The sequence below is a fragment of the Python bivittatus genome, unplaced genomic scaffold (genome assembly GCF_059951505.1).
Source record: "Python bivittatus isolate LINGU-HERP-01145 unplaced genomic scaffold, Pbiv_v1 ctg000610_np1212, whole genome shotgun sequence".
NCBI classification, from domain to species: domain Eukaryota; kingdom Metazoa; phylum Chordata; class Lepidosauria; order Squamata; family Pythonidae; genus Python; species Python bivittatus.
In genome coordinates, this window is record NW_028277088.1 from 15690187 (window position 1) to 15712444 (window position 22258).

Genomic DNA, 22258 nt, shown 5'->3' on the forward strand with positions numbered 1-22258 from the left:
AACTTAAGGTATACTGTATATAGTGTATTTAATGTGATAGGTATCTAAACAAGTTGTCCCATATTTCTCATCAACATTTAGGAAAAAGTAATTGTCAGATAAAATCTATCTTATCCTTGCCCAAGAATCCATGAAGGATCATCACATCAATAGAAGTTGTGTCACATTAACATGGCTTCAGGAGGGAATTGCAAGCATCAGGAGGAGCACTGAGCTATCATACTGTTAGAGGAAGTAGATTACACTAAGTTGTAAGAGTGATTTGGTTTGGGTTAGTGCATCCAAGCACTGTGGTTTCTATATCACTGTTTATGGCACAGCTCAATGTGTGTATCCAATATAATGTGGTTTAATAAAACATGGTTAAATAAATCATGTGTGAGCCCAGTCCTACAGGTAAATAGAATCAAGGTAGAAAATGTAATAGTATAAGCTTAGAGGAAGTTTAAGATGGGAATCTAGATCAAAACTAAACATGCTCGAGCACTATGGCATATAAATGGTTTCTCAGACCTAGTTCTCACCTGGATTTGTTATTTAGATTTATCTGGGTCACCAGTAAGGATCTTCAACTAGGTGTCCTCCAGAGTCTCATCAACCAAACCATCATGGTGGATGGCAAGGATTTGTAGTTTTAAAATAAAATAAAATTAGAGAACATCACATTGCCTATCCATGCTACTGACTTTTATAAGATAGAAGGACTCTAGTTGGAGCCAATAAATAGGCTGAAAGGGAAAACAAGATATTTCCCAACTCCTGTATAGGCAGTTGGAACTAAGGTTTGAATTTGGGCCTGTTTTGCTTTCAGTCCCAGTTGTGATTGTAATTACAGTAGGCCCTCGTTTAGTGACTGCCTTGTTTAACAACCATTTGCAGTTACAACGGTGATGAAAAGGTAACTTTGCGACCAACCCGTTGTAGGTCTGTAGATCATAAGCACAGTTGCAGTTTCACTTAGCAACTGCTTCACTTAACCACCAAGTTGCCAGTCCCAATTGTGGTCACTAAACGAGGGCTACCTGTATGTAATGATTTTTATTATTCCTCCCAACTGTCTTAGGATGACAACTCCCAGAATTCCATAGCCCCCAAGGCCACAAAGGAAGACTGATCTGAACCTTCCACACCTGCTTAATGGGAAAGTATGAAAACCCTGGATCTGACTAGAGCAGTGTTTCTCAACTGTGGCAACTCTAAGATGTGTGGACTTCTTGGCTGGCTGGGGAATTCTGGGAAATGAAGTCCACACATCTTAGAGTTGCCACGGTTGAGAAACACTGGACTAGAGTGAAAACTTGCTCAGAAATTTGCTGTGCAGGTGGGGGAATTGGAGTTGTGCTATTCCTTGTCATCTCTGCTTTTTACTGGAAGCCACCACTAAGCAAAGCGATAGGTGCGTCTGCCTGCTTTTCCATTAAAATCTGGAGTGTTGGATGTCTGGTTTAGAACGTGAGCTTGTCAAAGGGCATTTTTCAGCCCCATCCGCTTTCAGAAAGGTATCTCTGTGTGAAATGTAGCTGGAGAAGAAATCGGTCTGTTTGCATGCGTCAGTGCAATTTGGGGATTGCTCCAAGCGCAATGGGGGGGGAGCAATTCTCCTGAGTATTGGATTGGCTCCCAAACTAGTTCACCATCAGGGGATAGAAGAGAGATAACATTAAGGACAATGAGAAATGAAGTGACTGCAAGAGAAAGAAGGTGCTGTAATGGTGTGTGGGCTGTGGATAAATTCTGTATTCCACTGCAGTGGAGTGCTGGTTAAGCTTCCCAGATTTCTTTGAGAGGTGGCTTTTTGGGGGGGCGTTCCTTCGAGTCAGGGTTGACTCGTGGTGACTGCCTGGACTAGTCCCTGCAGTTTTCTTGGTAAGGTTTTTCAGAGGTGGTTTACCATTGCCTCCTTCCTAGGGCTGAGGAAGAGGGACTGGTCCAAGGTCACCAGCTGGCTTTGTCCCTAAGGCGGGACTAGAACTCACAGTTTCCTAGTTTCTAGCTTGGTCCCTTAATCTCTACACCAACCTGGCTCTCTGAGGGGGTTATTAGACCTTGTATATGAATGATAGCAGAGGTATCCACAGGCTATAGTAAAATATGTCAGGATGATGGCCATACCTGGTGGAGGTTTGATTGCACCATTGTGTCTGCCATCTTGTCGGTTTTAACTACAATCTGCGGACATCTCTGAATGATAGTCACCAATGTGTGTAATTTAAGTAACTTACTCCCAAATGGAGAAAGGCAGGCCAGATGGGATCCAACGACAATAGGAATAGCTTGGTTCTCTTCCCATCTTTCAGCTGAGTAGGTTTCCTGGCTATGGATATTCTGCTAAATAAAAGGATAAAAAAGAAAGAAAATAAAAAAATATGGGGAAGCAAATGCCTAAGAGACAGACGGCTCTGTTCCAAGGAAAACTGGAAAGCTGCGTTCCTCCACCTGAGTAACAAGCCATTAGCTGGCACATGGAAGCAGGTAGCAGCAGCTCCTTGATGATTAAAGTCAGATTGAGTGCTGCATTCCCAATCTGCCATGTTTGTTTGTGTGTTTGCTTGCTTGTTTTACTAGATAATCAACAACACAAACAAAGCATGTAAGACTTTCCATGGTAGTTTACATTTGAATTGATTTACTAGTTTAAACATGTTCTTCACTTGTCTTTCTCCTTGGGATATCCCAATGGCCCACAAGAGATACCATACATGACAGGTTTTGAACACTCTCAAAGCATGAAACAATACACTTAATTAAACTAGCATCACATTTCAAAGCCAATCGAACCCTGGTTCCAAAATGGGAACGGCACCGGAGCCAGGCAAATAACAGCAGTGAGGACTTTCTAGAGGTGTGGAACCACCACAACAGACTGGAAGATCTCCCTATGAAGTTCTGAAACAGGGTAATATAATATAGGTGTTTTCAAGAATTTGGTTTTTAAGCACTTCAGGTTTGAGAGGTTAATACCAGCAGCTTGAATTAAGCATTGAAGCAAAAAGCTACCAATGAAATTCTTAAAGATTCAATATAATACAATAATAGGAAATTGCTTTAGATTCAAATACAGTGGAACCTCGGTTTACGAACTTAATTCATTCCATGACTCTGGTCGCAACCCGAAGCAAATTTTCCCATAAGGTTCAATGTAATTACCATTAATCCATTCTGGCATGGAGGACAGGGAGGCGGCTATTGCTTGGAGGGAGAGTCCCCCTCCCTACAACCACGTGTCAGGGGTGGAAAATGGCTGCGGAACACGTGTCAGGGGCGGAAAATGGCCGTGGACCATGTGTCAGGGGCGGAAAAATGGCCGCGGACCACGTGTCAGGGGCGGAAAATGGCCGCGGACCACGTGTCAGGGGCGGAAAATGGCCGCGGACCACGTGTCGGGTGGAAAAATGGCTGCGGACCATGTGTCGGGCAGAAAAATGGCCGCGGACCACGTGTCAGGGGCGGAAAATGGCCGCGGACCACGTGTCAGGGGCGGAAAATGGCCGCAGACCACGTGTCACGGGTGGGAAAATGGCCGCAGACTGGGTCACGGGAGGGAAAATGGCCGCGGATCCTGTTTGTAACCCGAGGCGGAGTTCGCGAACCGAAGCAAAATTTTGCAGCCGGAGCTGGTCGTCACCCGAAAAGTTCGTGAGCAGAAGCGTTCGTAACCCGAGGTTCCCCTGTACTCGTCTTTCTGTGCATATACACTTGGTGTTCAGCATAGCCAGTGCCCTAAATCAGCCAGGTTGGAGACACGTACCTAAACTGGTCTTTTTCCTTGCTGAAATTCTTTCTTTCTTTTTTTCCCCAAGTTATTGTTTTATTACATTATAAAATACAAATAGTAGATTATAGAATACAGATGATAGCTGATAACAGTGGTATTTATGCAGTAGAAACTAGAAATTGTTAGTGATGATTAAATAAACTGAAGCTTTAAAGATAAGGAGGGGAAAAGCTTAAATGTTAAATATAATTTCTAAAAAGTTAATGAACATAAGATTGTTTAAATTATGCAATTAATGCTAAGTATAACATTGCAAAACACTTTGAATTGTTTTATACTATGAGAAAAGTTTCCATCTTTGAGATTAATATTTAATACTAAGTCTCCACTGTATTCTTGTTTGTTAATGTTAAAAAAAGAGACCTTGCTGAAATTCTTGTCATTTGTGACTAAATGTGTAAACTCCAAAGAACTTTGCTTGGTAGACAGAGGGAGAAAAAAATGTTAATGTTTGCCTCCTACTCTTCATTAACCCGTCCTTGGTTGCTGTGATCTATCTGAACAAACCACTTGCCTGAGGAAGTTTTATCTGCTAATTATTTTTCCCCGTGTGGTCAGTTATCTCAACTGAGGGTTGCTGGGAGATGGGTGGCATATATGTTTAATAAATTATTCTTGTTATTGTTATTATAACTATTGTTATAAAGCCTACTTTTGTGGAAAGGTGGCAGTCTAAATTCCCCAAAGCCCTATCTGGCGCAGAGTGCAACTCTGTCAGCCTTTCGAGGTGGCATGAGTACTAACACTACCTTTTGTCAGGTTTAGCCCAAAGAACTCCAAGAGACAATGCAAATTCAGTTCTACTCTGTTTATTAGCCACAACCTCTAGACAGAAAATCTCCCCAGACTGAAACCTAGCTTCCACGCCAGCCAGCCACAACATCATGAATTCCTCAGGGAGGTGCCAGCCTCATCCTCTTGAACTCCCCACGCTCCTCCGGTGAACTAAGAACACGCTTATCTCCCTGAGCCTGGCCTTCATAATTCCATTCCATCACACCTTTATTGTAAGGTTACCGTGAGACAACCTTGCAAGTCTAAAAGTACCCTTCCCCTCCCTTACTTTTACTCTCCTGAAAACTAGGGAGGGTCCCATCTGAGACCTTTCTCCACCCCCACCCCTCCTTCAGACTCAGATTTCATTTATCAGACCATGGTCTAGGCTACGGCTGTTCCTCCTTTCTCCCAAGGTCATTCCCACATACCATTGCAATACCACAACGTGCAAAGTTCTACAGGGCATAAGCAGACAGCACCAGCATTGCCTTTGTGTCAACACTCTAAACCCTGAGAGAACCCTTGCCAAGAAAGCTTGTTAACACTGAACTGATCCTGAATTGGCCTGGCCAATGCTAATGTTGAGATTTGCCTTGGAAACATCACTTCAAGACAATTGTAGATGCCTTGACTTGGATGAAATGGGTGAGACATTTCTAAGGAAGCAAAAATGGGGGTTGGGAGCAATAATTAAATATGTCTGTGTACTTTGCAGGGTATCTGTTCCACAAGAATCTTATCATTCTTGGGGTGGTTGGAGGAGCAAGGCAGGAAATTTTGGATATTTCACAAACACCTTTCCTTGCAGAGAGGTGGTTTTAGGGGTGAGTATCTTTAAAGCTGAGTTTCTATCAGATATACCTTTTCTATAATAAACAATCTTTTGAAGAACAATGACTGTGGGAGGCAAAATAAAGAAAAAGGGAGGTTAGGTTTGAATTTGCAGTGGCCTGCTCTGAACCATTTTAGAGGGCTTTTATCTTATTAAGCAAGGCATTTTCAATTAAGAACTTGCAACGGTATGAGAGAGGGTTATGTCAATAGACTGGTAGTTAATGAAGACAAAAATAACCTATGGGCAATTTATGTTTATTAATTAAAATCCTCAATTTTTCTCATTTCTGGAGTTGGCAAATTCATGGACTGGAAATAATAAAATCCTTATTTTGGACATGTTACAGGCTAGCTGGAGAGATCTCCTTTCCCCCCAAAATGTACACTTCCTATCTTTGCAAATCCTTGGTTCAAGGGTTTACCAGATAGGTGCTATGTTTGTACCCTCACATGCTCCAAAGCATCTTCCTGAATCTGAAGTGCCAGCTGTGCCAACAACTGCTAAATTAGTTCATAATTATCTATTTTGCAATGTTCTCTGGAAAACTTAATATTGAAGGCATCCACTGACTGCTCTGTAGGCCAGTTGTATGAATGCCACAGATGTAGTGGTGAGATCACTTTTAGTAACAGCACTTAATTGACTGCAGTAGAAAGAGAAAATGCCAGTTCAGAGTATTGCACAGCAGTACTGTGCAAAGCACATGCACTTTGAAAGTAGCCTTTCAGAGGTCTGCTTTAAGAGTTCTACTGAAGACATTGCTTTGATGATGCAGTTCATCAAAGTAGCAGCATCTTTTTGCAGACTTTTCTGTGCCTCTGAAAAAGGATGCTACTGCTTTAACAAATCCCAGAAGTCAAGTAGTGCATCTTTTTCCAGGCTTCACACAGAAGTCTGAAAAAAGATGGGCTGCTTTAATGAACAGCAGAGAAGTGTTGTGCTCAGAAAGGATTTGAAGCACTTCTTCTGAATTAGTTCTGAGCATGCCTGGCCCTTTGTGCAGTAAGAGGAGAAGGCAAGGAGTCGGATTGTCTGGAATCCAGCTTATGCTACTGTTTGAGTTCTGCTGCTTCTAATTGCTTCCTCTTTCCACCCCTTTCTCTGATATGAGAGTGGCTGCTTCTCTTCCATAGCTCTTATTGATGGTCGCCAGGTACTGTTTTAAATTTTAAGGGACTAGAGGAACTGACTTTTTCTTTGCCAAATAGCACATGAAAGAGTGGGAGGGGAGGTAAGGTGGGGGGTGGAATATCAGAATTGAATTTCCAGTGCTTACCACAGCCTGAAGGTAGGCTACATTCAGGAGTCAGTACTCTGGATTCTAAAGCAATTTAGACCTACTGTACAATCTCATGATTCAGCTTTTCCTGGATTGTCTCAATTTGAGGGTGCAGCTGGGTGGTTGCACTTTTTCTCTCGGCGCACAGAAAACTTAACTCTTCAGGGAAAACACTATACTAGAAGTTATTTTTCTCTGTACAGAGAGCTTTTCCACACACAGAGACACACAGGAGTGGATTTGAAACATGGACATTCCCACAGCTGCCATGTCTATTTTGCTAGATGTGTGGGCTGAGTTCCAAGTTTGAAGTACTGCTGCAGAATATATCTAAATGTAATAGGCAGTTCATGGAATTTCCACAAAGTCTTTCTTGCAACATACATGGGCTTTCTTGACCACAAGCAAGAAGTCAAGCTGAATTAAAATAAAATCCACCAAGTCCCTCCCCCCTTTTTTCTAAATTACTGGGAAAACAAACATCTATAAAGATGACACTTAAGTGTCATGTTAATGACACTTCAGGCTGACACTGCTTTTTCATTTCTCTTTCTTTTGTAATAAAATCAACAACTGTGACTGCTCCAGAAGAACATGTGGTGGGTCCCCAGGGCTCCATGGCTGGATGTGGGGCAAACTTGCTGGCAAATTCCTTTCTCGCCATTCCTGGCTGCCTCTGGGGACGTTCTGGAATTGGGCTGTTGCTGACTTAGCTTTTCTTCCCCACCCCTCTCCTTGGACACAGCTCGGCTTTGTCTTTTGCTCGGTGGCATGTAATTTCCCTTGGTACAATTAGGACTGTCTCAGTCACTTTGTTTCTATCTTTGGTCAGCTTAACACACAGCATAGCTATGTTAATTGCAGAAGTTTAGAGTGCATGCGTAAGACTTTGGGTTTTCTTTTCTCCCTCTGGGATGAGCTTTCAAATGAAATTTGACGGGCTGTTGAGGATCTGCTGGAGATGCAAAAACCATTATGGGTTGCAATTTACTGAGCCAGGACCAGGCAAGGTTTGGGTCTGTGGGAGGGCTCCAGATGCCAATTCAGAACAGAGGAATTGTGCACGCGTATATAGTTGATGCTTGTGGCCCACAGGCTCTGTTCATCACCTGCTTATAGGCTATAGGCTAGCCTTCCTCAACAAAGTGTCTTCCCGGTAATCTAAAATTCCCAGAATTCCCCATCAGTGTGGCCAGTTAGCCTATTGTTTAGAATTCTGGGAATTGTAATCACAAGTCATGTAGAGAATGTCAGAAATCGACCTTGGAAATATGCTCCCTTCAACCAGTATCTCCTATTCCATGCCTGCAGCCCTTGCAGGGCAAGGCTGCCTCACTTCTTTGAGCAAAGGGAAGTTTTGTGCAGGCACCTTTGTTTGAATACATGCTAACCCCTTTTTTGGAAGAAATGGCATCACCGACACCAGCCGGAACTATTTTTGCATGCTGGACTTACAAAAATTGCTCAAATTCTTTATACCCATACATTGATTCATCTGGAGTAAAGCTTGTAAAACCCAGTGGGTTAATTTCTGAATAGAGGTATGTAGAGCTTAGACATAAGGAAATATATGTAGCCACATTTCTATACATTCCAATTCATTGCCCAGCTTCAGTTCTCCAAGCAAAACTTCAATCAGTGGCTTTTTGAGTGTTTCATGCCTTTCCATGCGCTGGATCTGGACTTCTGCTGTGTGACTTGGGGTTGGTTTTAAGTTTCTGTAGCCTGGCCACTACAGTAGCAAGGACTGGGCAAGTCCCTGACACTATTGGCTTAGGCTGGATGGGATGAGGAGGGGCCGAGTGCAGGGACAAAGCAGCCGGCATTGAAGCGCATGGCTCAGGACCAAGGATCCATTCTGGCCTCTGCTCTGTTGCTAGAAAGAGGAGATCTGGAAGTTCCAGCTGGTGTCGGTGATCTCTGTTTTCCTCTAGAAAGTGAAGAAGTAAATCCACTACTCTCCAGTAGCTTGAGAGGTGTTGAGAGCAGAACTCAGGAAGAGGAGTGGCATCTCCTCCCAAATCTGAGTCCAGAGCTGGTGTAGGGAGTATCTCTGAAGAAATAGCAAACCATTCATCTTCACCAAAATGAGTATGCTATGGACCTGAAGAGATCACAGAAGGGGAATAAAGACCCATGTTACATTGTCTGAACCTAATCCAAGGCATGATTAGGAGAGTCAAAGACACTAAACGTTTTCTGATATTGGAGATGCTTAAACACCTGCTGAGGCAGCATCCAAGTGTTTCTCAGTGCTGATAGAATAGCTGATGACCACCTACAAGGCATAAACTCTTAAGATGCCTTCAGAGTGAGTAAACCAGGCATCTAGAAGCAAACGTCAGGATGGCCGAAGGCGTTAGATCTGGCGTGAGCTTTCATGCAGAGGATGGCTTTGGATGACCAGCCCTTAAGCATGGGGAAGGATGCTGGCTTCCACTACTTCCTTTGGCTGTTTGTCCCCAAATACAACATCCCCCTACATACAACCTTCAAAACACAGGCATTCCCTCCCTCCTATCAATGCAGGAGGGAAGTGTTGAGGCAGTGGTGATAATCTGTGACACAAATGGGCACTTCAGCTCATTCATTCAGTCCAGTTAGGTGGAATGTGCATATTTCTCATGCCATAGAACTGAAATGCAAGTGGAGGTGGCTTTATATCAAGATACTTAACATGGTTCATATTAGTGGAACTTTGACACATATGGTTGATAGTTGGCTGTCAGAACATGACAAACTTCAAACTAGGCTTCACAGTAATATTTAGTGAGAACATCAGCCTGTTAGCATCAGGTCCACTACATAAAAACTGTTTCTGATTATGTAGAATGGCTTTGGGCTGGATGGAGCTGGACCAGTATCATCTTGGGAAACACTGAGGTTGCCACCAGTACTTTTACAACAAGCTCTATAAGATTGCTGGATATTTTTACTGGAGTGTGAAACAGTAATGCATACTAGTCTATGGTCAGGCTCAACTTAATTATCCTGACTGGTCCTTCAAGTTGTTCCCACCAAATGAAATTCTTACCTTAATCATCAAGTATCCATGACATAATAAGGCACTTGTGGCTCCTTGAACCTTTGGACCAGAGATTCATGGCTGAGATAATCTCTGTTTTGAGTTCTTCATAATAAACCTCTTAAGTGCAAAGTTAGCCACACCAAACTCAGTTCTGCCCTGATGTTAGAAAGGATGTTAGGGAGGTCCAAGAGAAAGCATAGCAAAGCCTTGGCAACCCACCCTCACCCTGGAGTCATGAATCAGTTCAAATTTGGGCAGTTCCATAATATTATGTGGGAAACTGAGGTAGTGGCACCATGAATGAGCACCATGCCTAAGCCCCATAACAACAATGGAAATATAATTCTGTAGCCTTCAATCTGATACATATAGATATGTTGGACAACAACTATCATCTTGTTTGCAAGAAGGATGAATTTTGTAATCCATTGCACCCTGAGGATATCAAATTGGGGAAGGTTGTTGTAAACCAAATGGGGAAAAAAATGTCCCAGAGGATCTTTAGAAATTTGTAATGAAAATGATGCAGAATATAATCCACGCAGGTGCTGTTGCTGAGGTTGGATGAGATACAAAATATGAAGATAGTCATTTTGTTCTTTGGTCTCACTTGTTTCTATGCTAGTACTGTAGCTCAAAATCATCCTTTGAAACATCTGTAATTATTCAGCTCTCTGTTTTGATGGCAATAGATGTCCTTTTTCCTGATTATTAAATGTATAAAAATCCTACTATGTAGTCCACAGAGATAAGAGTGTCAGAAAACCCTTCACTGTAATCCATGGATGTAATCCAAGTGCAGATCAAGACATGTTGTGCCATAAGTATTGGGTGTGTTGTAATGCGATTGTCCAAGGGCACTGCAGTTACTTCCTTTCTTTGCATGCATATGCATTGTCTGAGTACATATGCAAAGGGATCATTTCTAGCTTTGGGCTGTTTCATACATGTTGAATTTTTTACATGAAATTTTATTACTGCCACATGGAAGATTACACATGCCACGTGTCTCTGTTTTGCTCACAGAGGAAACCTTGATAGGTTTATGCAACATGTAAATGAAATCACCTTGCAGTTGGCCCATCTAGGTAACAACAGCCAGCTAACCTTGGCTGCTTTCAAAAAATTAAGCAGGGTTAGAACTTGTTAATCCTTGGATGTGAGATCACCAGGGTTTTGGCTATACTGGTAGTCCAAGCAAATCTTGGAAGAAGGCAAGGGCAAATTACCTTTCAAACAGTCCTGTACTGTTGCCAAAAATACTCCTACATGGCCTCCAAGGAGACTTTGCATTTTTATTTATTGCTGGACCACAGTAAAGCCTAAGCTGGTGGTTCAGGCATGGATTCTCAATTCACTGTGATCGCAGGACTAGGAAAGAAAATTTAAAGTGCTTCAGCACTGGATTTAGGAGCACTCTTTCACAGCAGAAAAGTATAACCTGTGGTGGCAACTTCTGCCCCAAAACATCTTTTAAAAAAAACAGTCACCAAACTGAAAATGTTAGTGCATTAACTGATTGATCAATTATGTGCCATCAATTTGTTGTCAACTCTTAGTGACCACATAGATAGATTTTCTCCAAGACAATCTGCCCCAGCCTTATCCTTCAGGTCTTCTAACAGTGCCCATGTAACTGAGTCCGTCCACCTTGCTGCTTGTCAAATTCTTCTCTTTCCTTCCACCTTTCCCAGCATTAAAGCCTTCTCCAGAGAGCTAGGTCTTCGCACACTATGTCCAGGTTTTTGAATACATGACTGGGGAGTAATCATGTTAGCTAGATTTAATTTTAATTAAGTTTAAACGTAAACAAAATCAATTTGAATTTCCCCCCATCAGCTGTCTTCTGGAGTTTGGCCCCCAGCATACCACTCAAGGATGAGGGTGGCCCTTGACCCAGAAAGAATTACACACCCCTGTCCTCCCACTTTCAAGAAAGATGCCTCTGAATATTAACTGAGTTCTTTAATATTGGCCGTGCGCTTTTTAAGGCAGGTCCTGCCATTTCCGTGGTAGTCTGGATATTGTTATATTACACCACATTTGTCACTTTGGACTGAATGACAGCATCATAGCAGACACAGGCACTGAGAAAACAAGGAGAAATACTGTCGATGCCTCTTGTTTCTCCCCTCTCCTGGCACACAGCAGCAGGGCTATGACATAGCAAACCATCTTGCATTGAGGTCTGGTGGAAACCAAATCCCTCTTTTGAAATGAAAAAGAAAAGACAGGCATCCGAGAAAGGAATCAAAGGGGTGACCCTCAAACAGGGAACATCTCCTCCATCATCAACTTGTGTCTCTGTAACTCTCCCAGCCCTGGAATGGTCTTGAATTCTGTGGGCTTTTCACAAGGTTATCTCTAATGATTTCTCCCAGGCTTTGAAGTACAGGCATCTTATTACCGACAAACAGTCCTGGGGTCTGATGGACTAAAGGTTGCTATGCCAGAAGTGTTAATGTGAAAACCTAGAACAGTAGATTCAACTGTAATACGTGCCCCCCCCCCCCGGCCGCATACATAGAGGGGGAAACTGTCTAAGATGGAGTCAGCCCATTGTTCCATCTAAATTAGGGTTGTGTATCCTGGGGCTCCAATGTAGCCCAAAATCTTTGGATGATGACCCCAGAGCCCAGCAACAAATCATTATTTTTAATAAGACATAAAGGGAATTCTTTTCAGTCCACAAGGAGGAGTAACGTGAATTTAAATTGAAATTGTTTTGACCTGCCTCTGCCCACTTGTTGTTGTTCTGGCTTGGGCACTCTATTTTCAGAGTATTTTCTCCAACAAAGGTAAATGAAGCCCTACTGACTGGTGGTTATATAAGAATAGCTCTGCAGGTTCAGGCCAAGCCCATCTTAATCTAGAGTTTAGTTTTTCACAGTGCTCAGACAGATTCCTCTAGGGTGCTCACAGACAGGAGATGGAGCCATAACCTCCTTTTGCCATTGTCCTTTGCAGCTGGTATTTGAAGGCATGTGTTCCCAGCATGGAGATAACATTGAGCTTTCAAGGATAATCGCTGTTGGTAGACTTGGCTGCCATGAATTTATCCAATTCCCTTTTAAAAACATCCTATTTAGTTGCTACCCCCTCATCTTGTAATGAATTCCACAGGTTAATTATGGGCTGTGTGAAGAAGTATTGGATGTTATCTGTTCTAGTCCCATCCACTTCATTGTGCTAACCTTTTCTCATAAGGAATGTGTGCAAGGCCCCTGGCACTATTTTGGTTGTCCTGTTCTAGACTTTTTCCAGCCTCACTTTTTCAGCTTGTACTGGGGTTGAAACTGGGTTTTTGGCATTCAAATTATGTAGAACATGAGAAGCTGCAGAGTTTGGTGCCATGTTTCCACTGACCAGACACAGCTTTCCAACTCTGATCGTGGTGATCTCAAACAAGGTTCAGTAGGTTTAGCAAGGGTTAGTATGTGGACAGAGGACCACCTAGGGATTCCAGTGTTGTAGGCTAGATGGGGAAATTTAGATAGACAGATTAGAGAGAGAGAGAGCACTATAGAGATGACTTTAGAGAAACTATGCAGAGACAATTACAAAAACATGTACAAAAACATACTTAAACCCAAGAAACAAAGAAAACAGTAGAAAGAAACTCATAGTGGCTATACTCTAATTCAGGGTTCCTGAATTAGAGTATAGTTGAGTAGAGTATCTAGCTGGGGAATTCTGGGAGTTGAAGTCCACACATCTTCAAGTCCCCAAGGTTGAGGAACCCTGCTCTAATTCCTTAGGATATAAGAGGGAGAGAAAAGAAAACATGGTCAGAATTTCAAGACTCTGTAACAGTACCCTATATAAATAAAAATAGTTACGGTCAAACTTTTGAAGTTGGTTTCCTGGTCTGGCCTACCTCAAAGGGCTGACATAGATTGAAAGGCATTTTTCCCCCCAAAAGAAGGCAATGACAAACCATTTCCATAACGCTTTAAAAAACCCTCTATATATGTATCCATTAGTCACCAGGAGTTATACTTGACTTGAAGGGGTCTTTATTTCCTTAACTGAAAACCTCAGCAGCTGAACCTGGGACCTCTTCTTGGCAAGGACATATCTGCTTTCATTTGTATATATGTATACAAATCTGACTTTTTTGAGGGAGATTTAAAAATAACGGAAAGTCAACTTCCTTTAGAGCAGTGTTTCTCAACCTTGGCAACTTTAAGATGTCTGGACTTCAACTCCCAGGATTCCCCAGCCAGCATGAAGTCACACATCTTAAAGATGCCAAGGTTGAAAAACACTGCTTTAGGGACCTGGGGTCTGTTTTGTATTTTCTTATTTCTGCTGACTCTAAAAAGGAAATAAGGGTGAGGAATGACAGAGTCAGCTGGCCTTGTAAGTCCTTTTCCAGAGGATATCCAAGTGGAACACAACTGTGGCTTCCATCTAAGGGCACTTTAGGGGAAGGTCAGGAGATGTGTGGACATAACTTTGCTTGGGACAATCACTAGGTTCTACTGGCTCTAGGACAGCATTGGATCAAGAAGAGTCCATTCAAAGTATGTTTGCAGCCATGCAATGTGCCTTGGGCCAAATGCTTTCAGTCTAACCTAACTGATGGGATTGCAAGGATAAAGAGAGGGACTGCGTAGATCCACCTTGAAAGAAAGATAGGATACAAGATAGACAGACAGACAGACAGCTATTTTAGGATGTAGTATTATTTTGCATAGATCTGCTGTGAGATGAATTGTTAATTGCAGGGGTATTCATGGAGGGCAGGGTCAAAACAGTCAAAGTGGTGGCTTCGACCATGGCCATAATCTTGACTTTTGGGACACAGGCACCCCTCCCATGGAGATACCTCTGGAAGAGGCATCCACAAAGGAAGATCAAAATCTGCAAGATAGCAGGCAAGCCTTTGACTGGGACAACACATCTACCATTTTTCAAATTTGGATCCGCCACATATCCATGCCCTTTCCAGACTGTTAATTAAATAAATTCTTTAAAAGGTCTCATTTTAATGGGGGAGAGGACTGCATTTTTTTCTCAAGGACAGAGAGGATGGGAAACGATGCCGTGGTGGTCCTTTCTGACTTTCCCTGCTCTAGTGACAAACGGAGCAGCAGCCGGAATGTCTTCGGTCTGCTGTATTTGGCTAAGACAGCATCAGATGACACCTGCCTTAAAACAGGAAATGTCCATGCCACAGACTCAGCATGGGTCTTACTCCCTAATAAATTAAATGCCAGCGGATGGTTAAATATGTAGTTTTAATAAAAGGGAGGGGGGAGTGTGCAAACTGAAATGCTTTGGACATCTGGCTCAGATTATGGCTAGATTTAAAGTGATGCATTTCCAGTAGAAATGCATTCCAGGCTGGGATCTGTTAGTTGAAACATATTGCCCATATTTGCATCCCTAACACACAACCACATGCAAAGTCCTACATCATTTGAGCAGGGTCATCAAAGAGGTCACAGGGAGAAAAGTTTTCAGCCACCAGCCATTCATCATAGCTTGGGTTACCAGATCTGAGCTGCAAAACTTCCATTGACCACTAGATGGAAGGAAAGAGTTTTCCTGCCACCTTGTGGTCATCCAGATGTTCGTAGCCTAGATCTGGTAGCCCCATAGCAGCAGAAAATGACGATAATGTAATGAACCTAATATTGCTAACTTAATCAGCAGTTACTGTGACTTGGGATTTATATCCAAAGGAACAGAACCAAACTTTCAGAGGTGATCTGGGGAGGCCTGTAGTCAGTTTGCAAATGTCAGCCCCTCTAGCCAGAGGCTAGATAGCTTTAGCATGACACCAGTCTGAATATATTAACTGACTGCTTGCTGAGATCCACTTTCCTCTCCAGAAATTCCCATTTCAGACAAATAGTCAAACGCGGGTGATTATTTTGTCAAGAAACGAACACATCCAAGAGGGCTTAAGAAGTCCATTATGATTAATTCATCTTTCCTTATCATTAAAGTGATGGCTATATCCTAGGCATCTGCACAGATGCCACCAAAACATTTACGGTCTTGATTCAATGAAAAACAGAGCTGCAGCCTCTTGGGTCCCTCCAACTTCACTTGTTCAGCATCATTCTCTTTCAAGCAGCACTGATAGAAAGCCAAGATAAGCCTCCCTTTCAGATGTTTTATTGAGTTATGTGTACTATTAGCAGGATTACAGCAAATTCTTCTTGACAGTCAGTCTGGATACAAAGGTGTACATGAGAGAGGGAGAGAAAAAATGTGAACAATATATTTCTGATTATTCTTTATTTACTATATTTTAGCCCTCTTTTCAGATAGTTGTTGTCTCCCAAAGCAGCTCATAATTTGCAAAAAGCTCTGTCCTGCAGCTCCCAGTCTAACATGACAGGCCACACCCAAGTTGCGTGGATGATGGTCATTTTCTAGGCAAGGCAGAACAAGACAATATTCCTTTCCTGGAGTAGTTCTTTGCATAGCAAGCTTTTGTTGCTTTGGTCAATGGGCAGAGCTAGAAATACACCTGAGGAATAGGGTTGGAGTAAGCTGCTCCTTCTTTTCTCTGTGAGAGGGCCTTGATGTGGGACTAAGAGTCCAGCCACCCCTCAGCTTGCCCAACCTGCGTGTGGAATCATTTCTCCCCAGCCTCTGGGAGAAGCCATAGGACCTGGTTCAATAGGTTGCTGCCTTATTCCTGGCAGTTGCTCCTCTGCTGTGTGTGTGAGCAAACTGGCACTCTCTTTCCCCCTCCTTGTCTCCAACAGTCCATCCGTCTAGTTTACTCTCTCACCTCACTTGTTCCACCTGCTCACTGAGAGGGAATAAGGAGGAGCAAATAATGACATGTGCATTGTGACGCTGTGATGCAAAGTCCATCCCTTTTGTCTTGGATTCAGATGTCACTTGCAGAAGTCACCTTCAGGTACAGAAGGAGTGGAGCTTACATAGACACGTCATGAGATACGTTTCATTGTTCTGATGGTGCAGTTGCTCCAGACATCCAAGCTCCAATTGTGTTGGGATGAAAATTCCCAGTGTTTCTAGACTCTATGGCCATTGGGTTGAAATTAATAATAATATAATTTCCAGGCAATCTATTAGAACTGGGCATTAATGACACATATTAAGAAAATTAAGATGGTCCCAGGGAACTATGAAGCAGATCAATGGAGCTCTAATTTGTCCTCAATTTGTTTGATATTTATATGAAAATACTCAAGAAAATGTTGTTTATTCTGATATGCATGAGTTGCATTTCTCCTTTAAAGATCAAATTCATTTCAAGGAGATGTTGTTCAATCCAGCTTTACTTTGGATGCTCAAGTAGCATCAGTGGCATGAAGCATCTTTCACCATCTTGCCTGACACTCATCCAACTTTACTCAGGAACAAGTTCTACTCTACTCAATTGGATTTGATCCACGTAAGAATATATTGGGTACTATTGGTCATATAAAACTTCTGGAATGGAAAGGTAAGATTAGTATAGTTTTACCAAATCTGGGCTGCAGAGACTAGGACAACCACAAGATGGCAGTAAAGATACAAAACTCTACCTCTTTGCTGCCATCTAGTGTTCCTCTGGGATTTCGCTACCCAGATCTAATAGCCCTAGATCAGGGCTGTAAAATAAACCTGTCATAAACTTAATGGAAGAAAAGTAACACAACTATTGCAAATGGACTTGGTTGCCATAATGCCCAAGATATGCTACAGTACATTGTCCTTCACTGAAAAATTGACATTTAAAATGCATCTCTAAAAAACTGCCTATTCAAAGTGCATATATATCATATTAAAAACACATATGAAGGAAAATGCCATACCAAACATTATGTATTAAGTGAAATTGTCAAGGACAATAAATATATTCCAACAGGGCTTATAAACGAACAATTGACAGAACAGAATTTAGAGAGAGAGAGGCAGATTTAAAATAAGCCAATAAACAAGCACCCTGCCAGTTACCTATTCTTCTTTACAAAGGAATTATTAGGTAAAATAGGATTGGAACTGTAAGAGTTTCTGGTAATATGTGGTTTGGCTCTGAGTATATTTCAGCCTGCCCACCTTCTTAAAATTCTTGTTTCTTTTATTTCCAATATTTCTGTGCTCTCCCAAGGCAACCCACATATATAATTAAAATAGAAAACACAAGGGAAACTGGATTTTAACCATCACAAAACAAAAATAGTAGTCTTAAACCCACAGCAGGCTGGCATGACAGACTGAATAAGGTAACTGGATCAAACAGAAACAGCAGCAGTTTAAACAATTAAAATAGCCATACTGTTACTCTATTATATTAATTAAATGTAAATTGGAGTGAAAGGGGGCCATCACTCCAATAGCCTTGCACCTTTTGTTAATTTAACTGTGCCAGTCTTGAGCGTAAGTATCTGAAAGCAGAGTGGTCTTTCAGATATTGAACCATTCAGGGTTTCAGTATCAGCATTTTAAACTGAGCTTAGAAAACAACTGTATTGAATACAGTGGTGCAGTATAATTATAGGGTGCTCCAGAGTCCTGGACCAACATACAAAGAGGAATCTACCAATTTTACATAGTTCCCACTGTCCTGTGTTGGTGTCCAAGACTCAGACAGGGCAAGATCTAGAAGAAATTCTTCACTTCTTGCAAGTAGTTAGATCCTCATGGAGGAGAATAACTTCCAATCCAACCATTTTGTGGCTCCATGTGCTGAAGGATACATATGAAGCTTCATAGATGAAAGTAATGGTTCTGTTACATGGGTCTCACATAACGTCTACAATCAAGAAGGTAATATTTAGTGTGTTTACTTGTTTTTGTTACAATTTATGTTTTATGCTATAACAGATAAGGACTTCCATTAAGGCCTACTAGTCTTCCAGGATAATATCAAAGGAGGCCAGCTGAGAAATCTCTACAGTACTTACTTTCATTTTTGGCAATTTTCAACATTTGATTATCAAAACTATGTCAGTGACAACCTGATGAGCTGAATAAAGCTTGATACATTCATAATATAAACATGCTAGTTACCAAAACTGGAATTCATAACTGTTGATATGGAAGGTATGGTTTGTGCTTCCATGGGAAGTAATAGCTATGGGACAGTATTATGAAGCTTTGTTTCTCCATCTTAGGTTCTTTTACAATTAATGCAGAAGCAAGCCACAACGTCTACAGAATTTCACCGCAATATTCTCCAAACAGCTGATGGAGTAACTGGACATTCCTTTGCATTACCTCCCTGACTTAATGGCCACCCTGTGTCTGCCCGAAGTGCATAAACATACGCTATTTAATTGCAATTAATAAGCCAAGACTGTGGCATTTGGAATGAGTCAGACGCAAAGGTATTTATGATTCTAATGGACCTGTGTGTAAATATTACTAGTTTCAAAGGGAATCCATGAGGGATGGGGTGTCAAAAAAGTCAAGATGGCACTCGTGCAATCAAATCCCTGTCCCTTTTTTTACTATTACTACTATTTTGCTACTCCAAAAACATGGCTTTTCCAAAGTCACACTGTATCTTTAGTGCCAGTTCAAATCTAACACAGTATTGGAGGTCACATACATTGATTCTACTGAATCATTTGTATTAATGCTAGAGAAAAGAGAAAGCTCATGGAACGAACATATTTTGGGATTTTTTTAAAAAAAATGTATGAACTTTCAGTTGCACCCTCAGCTCTTGCCCCTGCCTGGATATTTATCATGATCCTGAATCCAGTTCACATGCCAAGGGGATAAGCTCACACTTCTGGAAAACTTGCTGTCCATACTGGTCTGGGCTCAGCAGCTATTCATCTCCAGCCGGTACTTACAATTCTTCCTAGTTTATGCTGCATGTAAGCCTACAAAAATGACATGCAGAGCCTTGCAATCTTATGTATATTTTCTCAGAAGAAAGAGCTGCTTTATACCTTTTTTTTTTTTTTTTGCAAGTCTGTATAGAATTAGAGCTGTAGACAGACATTTGCTACTCAATCACTACTCAGCAGTGAGAAAGTCCAGGGTTTAGTTTCCTTTTGTTCAGTAGTTCAGGCCTTGTAGATTGCCTGTCTGTCATATGAACTGGGCAGATACATGAGAGAAAAGTTTATGGGGTTTTTTTCCAACTCCAGTTGCCTATGACATTTGCCAGGCAGCTCAAACAGTCCTCTTCAATCTGGGTGCTTTGCCTAGAGGCCAACCTCAATGCCCAGGAATCTCTAGCCAGCATGGCCATTGCTGAGAATGCTGGGAATTGAAATCGACATATCTGGGGAACATCCCAGCTGAAGAAAACTGAGCTGAAATAAGAGCTTTACATGTCAGATCACACTCCCCACAACATTTTGAAAAGAAGTCAATCCTATGGCAACCATTTTGTGAGTGGGCCCATCCCAGGCTCTCAAAATTCCAAATGTAGCCAATAGCCTGAAAAGGTGGCTTATCCTTGTTGAAGATATTCTCAGGAGAAATAAAAGAGGAATAGGCCAGTAATTGTGAGAATGTTTCCCTGGGCATATTTAAAGCCCTAAACTTTTTTCTGTTTGCTGCATAGCACTGCCTTTGAAATTCTTGGCTATGAGTTCAGAAGAAGGGCACTGAGCAAAAATACACTTAGTGCAGCACTGAGACTGAAACAGAGGTACCATTTAAAGAACTTCTCCTAAGCTTGTTTGGACTCTGTACCATTTTATCTCTTAGCCTAGTAAATATATCAAATGCAAACAGTGTTTGAACAGTACAGGGATTACTACATTGCAAAAGAAGATTTCTAAGAAAGGAACCTATTACCCTGTTCCCAGCATTAGATCTAAGAGGCTCCTAAGTGGGCCTAAGTAGGCATTTTTAAATAACTCACATTGTTCAGCTATGGTTACCCAAATTCCAACCTGACATTTAGCACTTAAAGAGTTTAGATAATCCAGACTCTCTTATCAGCTTCAGGGCAAGAGCACTAAATATCATGTGGGTTTCCCTTGGACTGCAACCACAAAATTCACCAAGATGAAATGTAACTTGGGACTGAGTGCTTAAGATGTTAAATAAAAACATAAAATCAAAGACTGTTCCAATAGAAATACTGGATTGTTTTTTTGGTGTGTGTGTGGGTTTTTTTCCTACTTGGAAGTCGCTGTGTATAAAAATGTGCATGACAGGGAAGAAAGTTCTGGTGTCTAGAACTCCTTGAAGGATGTGTAAGTAACAGTTATGTCCACAGTGACCCATTTTGCAAATAATCCATTTTAGTGTATTCTGCTAACAACTTGTGATTTCATTTAGGTATTTCTGCATTCATCTGCTCATTTTGTCTCATTTTACCAAAAACACAGGGCCACTAGATTAATCTTGGAGCCAGGAATCAGTCACAAGTTTTTTATAACCACTGGGTGGACTGGGATGATATGGGCTAATTGAAAAGAAATCCAGTTCCAAACATCATGTACATCCATCTATAACAGTGTTTCTCAACCTTGGCAAGTTTAAGATGTGTGGACTTCAATTCCCAGAATTCCCCAGCCAGGAGTTCAAGTCCACACATCTTAAACTTGCCAAGGTTGAGAAACACTCATCTAGACAAAGATTTGCATATCCGTAACTATTTCTAGGAAAGTACAGAAACTGAAAGCAAAAAAGATTGGAGGATTAGTCAATCACAGCAGGCTAAAGGGGCTGAAAATTAGAAGAAAACGATCTAGATTGGTGTGGTTTTCATATTTTCCTCTTCCAACCAGAGATCACATTTAAAACCCCATTATAAATTGAGTTGGGTCAAATGGGAGAGAAAGCTTTGGAAATATAACTTGAATGCTACAGTTTGCTCCTTTCTCTAACTATAAACCATTTCCAAACCTTCATGTACCTTCCAAAGCTTTGCTACTCTGCTTTTCTACATGATGTGTCTTTGTAAATAAACAAATATACCTTTTAACAGACAATAATGGTGAAATTGGGGGAAAAGAGTCAACGCTTGCTAAGGGAATCGACACTAATTCAAAATACTTAGCTGCCAGAGGGGGAACTGCAAATGGGATCTCTCCTTGTCAGGATTCAGGTTTCATATCTTACTCTAAATAATGATTTGTATTTATGGTTTCTTGAACAAGCTGACACATAGTACTAAGGAGTAAATCATGGTTTATAGATAATAATTGCAGGGCTAAATTAAAATTTAGCATATCACATTATGATTTAGCATGGTGTATGAGCCCAGAAAAAAGATGAGCAATGATTTTGTAATCTGAAGCAGACAAAAGTTAAAAAACAAAACATTGCCCTCCTGCAGGTGTGGGGGGATTGCAAGTAGAATAAATCTTAAATAATTTTATCTATTCAGAAATAAACTCCAGTGGACTCAGTGTGCAAGCTCTGAGGATACTCCATAGTCTTACTCTTCCTACTGTACAAGTACAGCTGGGCTGAAAGCAACTAAGGTATGTCTCATTGGGTGGAGAAGAAATTTGTCCAGTTCTATTTTGAGAGAAATGACCAAGCTTTTTGGACCTATGTCGGGAATGCAGTTAGATGTTGCCATCTACTTTCTCCCAGTTTGGCCAACCAATTTACAACTCAAATACATTAGGAAAAACTTGACATAAGAATGCATATATTAGGAAAATA

At 41.4% G+C, this 22258-nt stretch overlaps 1 long non-coding RNA gene across 1 annotated transcript; it reads left to right on the top strand.

Annotated features, from left to right (window-relative positions):
• The first annotated feature begins 6345 nt into the window (after positions 1 to 6345).
• Positions 6346 to 22055, top strand: LOC148214571 (uncharacterized). The gene is made up of 3 exons (XR_015797828.1): positions 6346 to 6540; positions 18787 to 18999; positions 21975 to 22055. It is a non-coding gene; the product is annotated as an uncharacterized LOC148214571 (long non-coding RNA).
• Positions 22056 to 22258: the final 203 nt, after the last annotated feature.